Source organism: Microcaecilia unicolor, chromosome 13, assembly GCF_901765095.1.
Source record: "Microcaecilia unicolor chromosome 13, aMicUni1.1, whole genome shotgun sequence".
NCBI lineage: Eukaryota > Metazoa > Chordata > Amphibia > Gymnophiona > Siphonopidae > Microcaecilia > Microcaecilia unicolor.
Genome location: NC_044043.1, coordinates 62,043,949 through 62,053,413, shown reverse-complemented (window position 1 = coordinate 62,053,413; position 9,465 = coordinate 62,043,949).

Here is a 9,465-nt window from a genome sequence, read left to right as displayed (position 1 = left end):
TCAAAATCTTTTAATTTGAAAAAGGATTATTGTGGACCAGGGCTGTAGCGAGCTATGTACGGGCAGTGCGGCCACACAGGGCACAAGGAAGGCAGGGGCTCCAAAACTGTGTCCTGTCCATTGCCTTCCATGCTTGGCTGTGATGCAGTGGGCGGGGTGCGTTTCCGGCTCAAGATGGTCCTGCTGTGGATTGCTTAGATATATGGAAATAAATCCGGATTCTGTCAGTTATAAAATGCTATAGGATATTTGCAAATTTAGGGTTCCTTTTACAAGGAGACGCAGCAAATGTGACAAAGCTCATTCAATTCCTATGGGCTTTGTCGAATTTGTGGTGTGGGAATCACGAGCGTGGCTTTATAAAAGGAACCCTAAATAATATAAAGGATGATACTCAGTGGGACTTATTCAAGTAAAAATGGCTCCTACCTGGATAAGTCACGGTCACTGGGTCCATACCTGAATTTTCAGTGGCATTATCTGGATAATTACACTGAATAGCAGGACAGACCACCTTGGCACAATCTGGGTAGTGAAGCGGCAGTCTGGGTGTTACCTGGTTACAGGGGTGCAGCCAGGGAGGCTTGGGGGCTTGGCTCCTGCCCACTTTGGGCTCAATCCCCCTCCAAAATTGCACCACTGGTTTAATGGCTGGCAGGGATGCCCAAGTCCCACCAGCTGAACAGTTTTGCTGCCTGAGTCTTCACCCTTGCTGTCTCAGCGCTGTCACGCATGCTCAGTTCAGCATTTTGTGATAATTTTTGCATTTCATTTTCCACACGCTCAAGCACACATTTATGTATTTAAAGCATATTTTTTGGAAAGAGGGTGTGCCATGGGTGGGAAATGGACGTATCTGAATTAACCAGCCAACATGTTCTGATTATCATGCACAGAATTAATGCAGGAGGACTTGCCTCTTAAACAGGAGGCAGTAAGTGCTCTCACATAAATTTTTTTGCAGGTCTCATGTGCTAATGGAAAAATTAGTGTAGGACCTGTAAAAAGAAAAAAGCCCCATTTTATGGCCACCTTAAAAATGGGCTTGGTGTACTGGAAAGTCAGCATTAAAACACAGTAAGCCCATTTTCTAACACATTTTAGTACAATGACCCTTAAATGCTTTAAGTATCACACCAAAAATGGCATATACAATACAATCATGTAGAAGAAAGGGGGGGGGGGGGGAATAAATGCTATGAACAAAGACTGGACTACAAATATTGCCTTCATTTTAATACCTCTACCAAGTGTCAATAGGTTACATAGCAATATCAAATTTGCCTGATTAGTCCATTCAAGCCAGCAGGCCGCATTTTTAATTTTAGCTCCTGTTTCAGTAGTATGGAAAACTGCAACTCGTTCACATGTTCTCAATTTATCGGGCTGGAACTCTGGAATAACCTACCAGGTGACCTGTAACTGGAAAAAAACCTCCTCTCATTTTGGAAGAAACTAAAGACCAATTTCCTTGCCCAAGCATTTCATGATATGTGATTGTTATTGTGATAAATTTTATGTTAGTGTATTTATTATGACACTATCGCTGGGGTTTACCAAACTGCTAGTGCAGCAGGCTGTGCGGCAGTGCTGACACAGCCCATTCACTTTGAATGGGCTGTGTTGGCAATGCCGCACCGAAGCTGCTAGCGCGTCTTAGTAAACAGACCCCTATAATTACTGTGTTTGGTTTTATTATTGATGTTTTATAGTTAACTACCTAGGCATGAACGATGAGCGAGTTACAAGTTTTATTCTATTGTATTTTGGTTCTTCTGTTCTGCAATTATCCCAAAGGTTCAGCACGGATGATATAATATAGAAGTCCTTTAGTTAAGGAGAATAACAATTAAGAGTTCATACAATTCAGTAAACAAAAACAGGTTTCATTTTCAAATAGATGAGTTTTCAAGGCCTTCCTGAACAGAGAATAGGAATCAATTTGCCTTATTTGAAGAGGTAGCTGATTCCAAATTGACACGCCCTGATAGGCAAAAGTAAGCTCTAAGAGATGTTTACGATGAATATTTCTCGATAGATAATTAAATTTCATACGACGAGTCAACTGAGTAGATGTAAAAGATATTGGAATGTTCAAACTAGAGCTATATGGAATAGAAAATGTTACTATTTGGCCAAATATGAATACTGAATACGAATAATGGGAATTGAGCTTTAACATGACAAATAATAAAAGCAGCAACGTGAAATCAGAGATCCAGTGTTTATTTCAGTAGGATTTAGCGCAATAGAGCCCAGGATTATTCATATTCAAATTTAAATCACTATTTGGCCGAATAGCAATGAGAATATTTGGTACCCCTAATTCAAACTGTACACCAATTTCCACAGTTATAATAATCTAGATATGGAAGCAGTATAGCCTGAACAATACTCCTAAACCCCCTGAGGACTTAACACTGATTGAACTGTCCTCAACTGTCTGAATCGAAAGAATTTTTTTCACCAGAGAATTAATTTGAGGTTCAAAAGATAGATTAGTATCAAGTCGCCAAGAATTTTAGATTAATCTTTGAATTTCAGTATCTCACTGGAAGGCAATGTAAAATCCCTGACAGGAAGGAGTTTATATTGACCAAATCAGACTACCTTCGTTTTCAGCTTGTTTAACTTTAAGAAATTTTCTTGGGCCCACAAATCTGTCTTTGCAATAAATTCTTAAAAAATTGTAATGTATCTTAAAATTTATCTAAAGCAGGACAAAGAACAAAAATATCAGCATATGAAAAAGTGTGAACACTTTTACAAGCTGCCATCTAAGGAGTTGTTTGCTCTGTAGAGATGAAACTGCTAGGAAAGAGTTGAATATTGTTTGCGTATTTCACCATAAAGGTCATTAAAAGAGCTTATTCTGGTAATTTGTGTTCCACTGTGTTATGAATGATCAACAAAATAAACTTCTGGGCCATGCACCTTCATGCTCATAGTTTTGTGGTGCCCAGTAAGTACTAAGAAGTGAGTGGCATGGCCTACCCTTGTCAGGACCACCATGCTGAGAAGACTGACAAAGACAAATTTCTATGAGCAGTGTAATAAGTGTGCTTCTCAGCTGTTGACTGTTTGTGGTGACAGGATTAATTAGCAGGCTGCGAAGTCAGTAATAACTAGAAGGCCTAGTGGAAGTATAGATTATAAGCTCTGTCGAGCAGGGACTGTCTTTTCATGTTCAAGTGTACAGTGCTGCGTACGTAGCGCTATAGAAATAAGTAGTAGTAGTAGTAGTAATTATAGGCAGTCATGTAGCAGGGTCTATCTGGCAAAGACACACAGGGCACTTAAGTAGCTGCATGTTTGGGCTACAGTGGTGCCAGTATTGGTAGCCGTTTCAATTGTGACAAGGCCTGTGGTTAGATGTGAAATGGGAGGGGAGCTACGTGTGAACAAAGTTGGGGTATGAGAGAGAGTTCTATAACCAAGCACATCAGTAACACGCACCTTGCACACACAAGTGCTACAACGCATAACTGCAGGTAGGCAAAGCATGGGCAGAGCTGCCACTTAACGCATATGACTTGTAGAATACTGTAAGTTATGTGCATTGCACGCTACACTTAGGCGTGCTGATTTATACCTGCCATTGACCTGGTGTAAATGGGTATGTGGTTGGGCGGCGGAGATAGTGCTGGGCAGACTTATACGGTCTGTGCCAGAGCCGGTGGTGGGAGGCAGGGCTGGTGGTTGGGAGGCGGGGATAGTGCTGGACAGACTTATACAGTCTGTGCCCTGAAGAGGACAGGTACAAATCAAGGTAGGGTATACACAAAAAGTAGCACATGTGAGTTTATCTTGTTGGGCAGAATGGATGGACCGTGCAGGTCTTTTTCTGCCGTCATCTACTATGTTACTATGAAACAGAGGCACCCAACGCAGATAAATCAACTCTCACAGTTCTCAAATAACTGAATTGAAATGAAATAATTATACAAGCAAACTAGTTTCTCATAGAATATTAGTATACCACTCCATAAAGTCAGCAGACAAACCTACAACACGGGAAATTAAGCCAGTTTATGTATTTAAAGTTGGGTGAAAAAAATTGTTTTGATTCTAAATGGATAGCATTTGTATTTATTATGTATAGAGCAAGCCTTGTAATGTCTCAGATTCAAACATGAGACAAATGGAAGTGGGTCCACGTCTTAATTAAAATGATTATTTTGGAGTCACTTAGAAACTAAGGGGCCCTATTACTAAGGTATGCCGAAAAATGGCCTGCGCTGGTGTAGGCGCGTGTATTGGACATGCACAGGTCCATTTTTCAGTGCGCCTGCAAAAAGGCCTCTTTTATTTTTAGCCAAAAATGGACTTGCGGCAAAATAAAAATTGGCGCATGTCCATTTTGGGCCTGAGACCTTACCGCTACCCATTGACTTAGCGATAAGGTCTCGCGCATTAACTGGGTGGTAATCGTCAGCGCGTGTACACTGCCGATTACCGCCCAGTTAGCGCCAAGCGGTAGAAAATTAAAAAAATATTTTCCGACGCACGTAAAAAATGGAATTACCGCCTGGGTCATGTGGTAGCTGGGCGATAGTTCCAAATTGACACGTTGGATGCACGTTGGCACCTACACACCTTAGTAAAAGTGCCCCTAAATGGGATGCTATGAAATGAGCTTTATTTCAAATTGCACAGTTGTCTGGAGCATTATGATACTCAGGAAATCAGAACTGTAAAACTGGAGACTAAAAAGTTAACTTAATGCGAGAGGCATCACCAAAACACAGATGAAACAGTTCAAAACAGTATAATCTTGCTGCTAAGTATCAGAGGCATTAACCTGGGTTCACAGTCTGTAGGTACCAACAAAGTGAAATGCCTTCCAGGATCCTCAGTGAGCAGGAATACAAACTAGAGATGAAAGAGAAAATTCTAAGGCTGATATACTCATCCACCTGGGGACAAATGATTTGGCACATTCGTACAGCGTGCCTTTCAGAAGCTGGGGGAAGGAATAAAATCTTTGGTGCAGACTGTAGCTTTTTCTGAAGTGCTTCCTGCTTATGGAAAGGGAGAGGAAAGATTATATAAACACAGAAAACTTCAGTAAGTAGCTTAAATCCTTGTGTGAACAACATAGTAACATAGTAGATGGCGGCAGAGGAAGACCTGTACAGGCCATCCAGTCTCCCCAACAATATAAACAAGAAGGTTTTAGATACATAGTCGAATGGGGCAATACATGGAGAAACAAAAAGCTATAAATCTCTCTTTGGCAGGAAAGAGGATCCTTGGTGAGAAATTCAGTCAATATATTTCCAGGTTTTTAAACTAGAGGGTGAAGGTGGCAAACAGAAGCAGAAGTCACCTCCCAGCAACAACAAAAGTTGGACAACAGTGGGAGAAACAATAAGATAAATCATCTTAGCAAATCATGTACCAGCAATCAAGTGGAAAGGGAGACTAGGCAAAAAGCTATGCAAAAGGTAACGGCGACAATAAAATATAGCTGGAAAGCAATGAGCACGAATGCTTGCAGGCTGAGCAACAAAGTACAGGATCTGCAAGCCCTGATGTTAGAGGCAGACTTAGACTGTGTTGCTATTTCAGACACATGGTCACATGATTCCTATGAATGGGTGCACCTAAATGCAGCAGTTACTGTGTAATTATTAGACACACCTATGACTTCCTCATGCTCCTCCCCTGTGAATGTCCTCCTTGCATTTACATGCTAAGCAAGTTGTGTGTGTACATTACAGAATGATGCTGAACGAGTGGCTGCCATTTATGCCTGTAAGTGAACACTTAACATGTGAATGACAGTATTCTATAAGTGTAGGCATGCAAATGGTGCCTGCACTGAGGGGACCAGTTATAGTAGGGGCCCTCAAATCCAGTCCTCAAGGTCCACAACCCAGTCAAGTTTTCTACAATGAATATATATACGAGATCTATTTGCATGCAATGGAAGCAGTGAATGCAAATAGATCTCACAGATATTCATTGTAGAAATCCTGAAAACCAGGCTGGGTTGTGGACCTTGAGGACTGGATTTGAGGATCTCTGAGTTATAGAATTAGAGGGTATGTCTATAATTGGCTGTCTCCACCCATGTTCCACCTTAGCTCTGCCCAGCACTATATATAGATAATGCCTTACCTGATGGAGAGCCTGGAGGAGTATGGGGACTTCTCTGGTTTCTGATTAAATCTTTTAAAATCGGAAGCGTTGGCTAGTTCAGACGATTTGCGGAGATTGTGGGGAGCGGGGTTCCCATTACAGTGGGCAAACGAATCATTTAAATATCTAGGGATCCTATTGGCAATGAACCCGACAAAGATACATGAAATTAATGTGCAAAGGTTCCTCCGGGAGACAAAGGAGCAACTGATGAATTGGGCTAATTTGCCATTAACTTTATTGGGACGATTACATTTGTTTAGAATGATGGTTTTCCCTAGATGGCTTTATCTTCTACAGACCCTTCCTCTGTGGTTGCTCAAAAAAGACTTAGAAGCCCTTAGGAAATTAGTGATGAAATTCTATTGGGGGGGTGGAAAATCTAAAGTGAGGTGGAAATATTTATTAGGGGCACAAAAGATGGGTGGTTTAGGGCTCCCAGACATCCGGAAATATAATCAGGCATGCCTGTTAAGGCATTTGAGAGATTGGTTGATGGATTCAGATATTTATACACATGTGGAACTTGAGCGAGACCACTTCAGGCCTTGGCACCTGGTTTCCCTATTGCATTCTCCAAGGAGAGATTTGCCAGAAAGAGTAAGAGGAAGTGTACTGTTAAAGTCAATGAGACATGTGTGGAAAACAGTGCTCATGTATTGGGGGCAGGATAGCAGAGGAAGTGTATGGTTACCTTTGAGGGGGAATGTGTCATTTAGGCCGGGAGATGAAAATAGGATTTTCCGACCGTTAGAGAATAAGGGAATCCATTCGATGGATGAGCTGGTAATGGAAGACGGATCTCTGCTCTCGTATACTGAATTTCTGGAGAAGAGTGGGCAGGGGACGGCGGCCTGGTTGGCGTACAGGCAGTTGTCTCATTATGTGAGCACCCTCCCACCGGATAGTCTGCACCCACGGTTTGGGAGACAATTAAGAGAATTATTAGAAGGAGATGCAGCGGGGCAAATCTCAGTGTCCTGGTTTTATGGTAAATTGGGTAGACTCGCAATGGAACGGGACTTGACAGAGGTAGCAAATCGATGGAGCATAGAGTCGGGCAAAAACATCTCTACACAGTTGATATCGTCAGCTCTTCAGAGTGGGGTGGCCATAGTACACAATGCAGAATTACAGGAGTGTCACTTTCGCACTATCCATCGAGCATATTTCTCTCAGAGACAAGCTTTTAGAGCAGGAGTATCGACTACACAGCACTGTAGGAAGTGCTATAGGTTGGAGGCAAACTTCTTTCATGGGATCTGGCAATGTAGGTCAATATCACTATTTTGGTCGGCAATTGGCAAATACTTGACCAAAGTGATGAGGCGCACAATAACTTTAACTTTTGAAAGAGCTGTATTCAGTGTGCCTAGACTCTGGATGGGAACCACAAAGGGGGAGAAATTTTTTCTTGGCAAGGCCTGCATATTGGGGAAAAAATGCATCCTACTTTACTGGACTAATGATTGCCCACCCTCCTTTTGGGACTGGAGGAATCGACTTCAGGAATTGTTGACATGGGAGTCTAGAGGGGCGGGTCTGTCGCTGGGAAGGCAGCGGAGGTTCCTAGCAATATGGGGGGCATACATAAACACTATATCGCCTAAGGCGAGAAGTCATATCTTGAATAGACTTCCCTGGAACCAGTGAAGAGAATTTGACTGTGAGCAATGCTCGGGGAGGGGAGGGGGGAGGTTTGGGGAGATAGGGAAGAAGAGATTTGGGTTAGAAAGATTAAAGATAAGTTTTGGTCTTGTTAATTAGGATTTCCTATTGTATATGTTATCCGAGTTTCAATATGTACCATGGTGTTAACTTTTGTTACAAGGAAGTTTCAGGATGATATGTGCTAATATCATTATGTAGCTAAAGAAGCATAACAACTTGAGAAGGGGGGGACGGGGGGTAAAGGGGATTAGGGGGGAAAAAGTTGTTAAACCACAAATCTGATGGCTGTTTTGCACTATTTTTAACCCTGTTACATGAGAGGTTATTGCCGCAATGTTAAGTTTATACTTATATGGTTTATTGTCTTTGTATTATGTCATCAATAAAAATATTGAAATATAAACACTGCCCAGCATGGGCTGAATGAGATGCCCATATTCAGTGCCAGCCCTTATGATGGGACTGGCACTGAATTATCCAGATATGGTTGATATGCAGTACCGGTACTTGGATAACCATCCAGGTAAGTTTTAGGACTCCATTTCCCCTGGATTCTATATATGGCGCTAAAAATTGTGCGTGCAAATTTGGGCATTCTCCCAATTTGCCACTGCAATATAATTGAGTAATGAGCCAATTAGCACCAAAAATTGGGTGCTGACTTCATGTTAATTGGCAACAATTTGGATTTACGCATGCATCTTACTAAGTGTTATTCTATAACAATGTGCGCCCAAACACCATAGTGCACAACTGAATGGGGTGTGGTCATGGGAGGAGCATGGGCGGGTCAGGGGCATTCATTAAAGATGTGCACAATAGTACAAAATTCAGGGGATCCGCATCTAATTTACACACAATGATTTACACTAGATTTTATTTGGTGAAAATCCTTGTGACAAAAATTGGGCATGGACCCTGCCACCACGTGCTATTCTACAAACAGCGCCCGACTCAGAACGCCATTTATAGAATAGCGCTCTGCACATTTTTAGCTCCCATATTGTGGCACCATTTATAGAATCTAGCGCTTTATACAGTCCTTGCCCGATTCGTTATGTGGGCACTGGCACTGAATATCGACGGGTCCACCCCAACTCCACCCCCAGATTACCCTAACCAGATAGTTCCAAAGTAGTCTTCCGATATCCAGCGGCACAATCCAAGTATGACCTGGTCACTGAGACTTATCCAGGTAGGAGATTCTCTTAGCCAGATAAGTCCTGCTAAATATTGACCTGTACAATAATAGCAGGCACAGGACCAGCAGAGGGGAACCGTACTAACTGACTGCAAAGGTGTGGGGAAAACAGCAGGTTAAAACATCACAAGGATGGGCAGCCTAAAATGAGCATTTGCGAAGTGTCCTTGCATGGAAACATTTGCTTGGCATAGAGAATATGTTGCTAATTTGTGCTTTGAGATAAAGAAAAAAAAGTCAAGATTTGACCTTCTACTGTGTGAGGGATTATGAGCTGGTAACCTCCTCTTCCATCATCAAAAATACTGTCACAAGAAGACTGAATACAGTGCTGTAATATCATCAAAAATGAACTAGACAAGAAGACAGGGTTTCCTTTACTTAAACGAGGAAGAAGGATCAGTACTGCAGACACATCTGGAGAGAAACCCCACTACATCTACTAGTTT